Source organism: Poeciliopsis prolifica, unplaced genomic scaffold, assembly GCF_027474105.1.
Source record: "Poeciliopsis prolifica strain line A6 unplaced genomic scaffold, Auburn_PproV2 SCAFFOLD032, whole genome shotgun sequence".
In the NCBI taxonomy this organism is placed as follows: Eukaryota; Metazoa; Chordata; class Actinopteri; order Cyprinodontiformes; family Poeciliidae; genus Poeciliopsis; species Poeciliopsis prolifica.
Genome location: NW_026562407.1, coordinates 4,359,801 through 4,361,124, shown reverse-complemented (window position 1 = coordinate 4,361,124; position 1,324 = coordinate 4,359,801).

Here is a 1,324-nt window from a genome sequence, read left to right as displayed (position 1 = left end):
TCTAGTCATGTTTTTCCGACAAGGTGGAAGTCATCTTTGGGAGATCCATCAGCCAAGAAATTTGACATTCTTTCAAGAACGAAAGCCATTTAGAAATTTTTGTTGTTTTCTTTATATTGATATGTTCAGTCTTGGACAGTGTTTCTCACCCTCCCATGCATGTGGCTGTTGCAGAACTGTTGCATCCTATGTGCACAAAGCAGCGTTATCAAAGATCCTCCCCGCAGCCGCTGCTATGCTATCGCCGCTGCTCTAAACTTAATTCTTCACATATCTGCCGTTATTTGCAGTTTATCAAGTATGAAACATGAACCTGGTTCATGTGAGAAGGGCAGTTTGGTTCATAAGGCTGAAGCACTGCCACCATGACATCGGTCAGAGGGTGGTCGGGCCTCCGTCTGTCTAGGATGGCCAGAACAAAGACAGCTGACCTCAACCGGTGCTGAAAATCAAGTCAGCTCCACGGACTGTCAGAAAAGCAACCAGTTTTAGCTGAAATGAAAATCATAAAACTGACAGCATTTCAGCCCTTAAACTTACGCATTCAACCACCTGATCAGAACTGGCTATATCCAGCGTGAGATTTAAATTAGCTGCTGTTGGAACAGTAAATCAGGAACACGGCGCTCTCACAGCAAAAAGTGACGCTGATTCCTGTCAAATGCTCTGCTGTGACTCATTCGAGCGAGACCCAGGTTCAGCAGGCCTGCTGCTGTGGAGGACACTTGGAATGAGCTGCAGGAGAAGGAAGACGGCTCGTCTCTCATTATCTTCTCTTTTCCCTGCAGCCTTTTCCTGCCCCAGAGTCAGTTGTCAATCACATCCTGAGGGGAAATGAAGTCGACTGGAGCCCAGAACGTGCAGCGATCTCATCGGCTCCCTCAGCAGGCAGGGAGAAAACACCTACGGACGGCCAACGATGCTGCTGGTCGCAATTAAAGTGCTGCATCGCAGCGGAGACGGGAACCCGAGGCCACCTGAAGGTCAGCGAGGAACCCAATTACCAGCTTGTCATGTCCTGATGGGAGGAGAGCAGAAGAACTGCGAGTCCCAGAGGGACAAAAGATGAATGTTTGTGATGTTGCAGGAATAAAAAAACTTTTAAATAGGTAAATGAAACCATTTTATTACTAATCCTGGAAGCAAAAACCATGAGGGGAAAGACACACAGTCTCACTTACAGAACTCTCAAATTAACAGTGTTGGATTAAAAGTTATAAAAAAATAAAACATTTACAAAAACATATCTACAAGGACAGCCTAGAGGCAGCTTTCCTGCTAATTTCCAATATTTTCTTTGAAAAAAAAGTCAACCTACGAGATA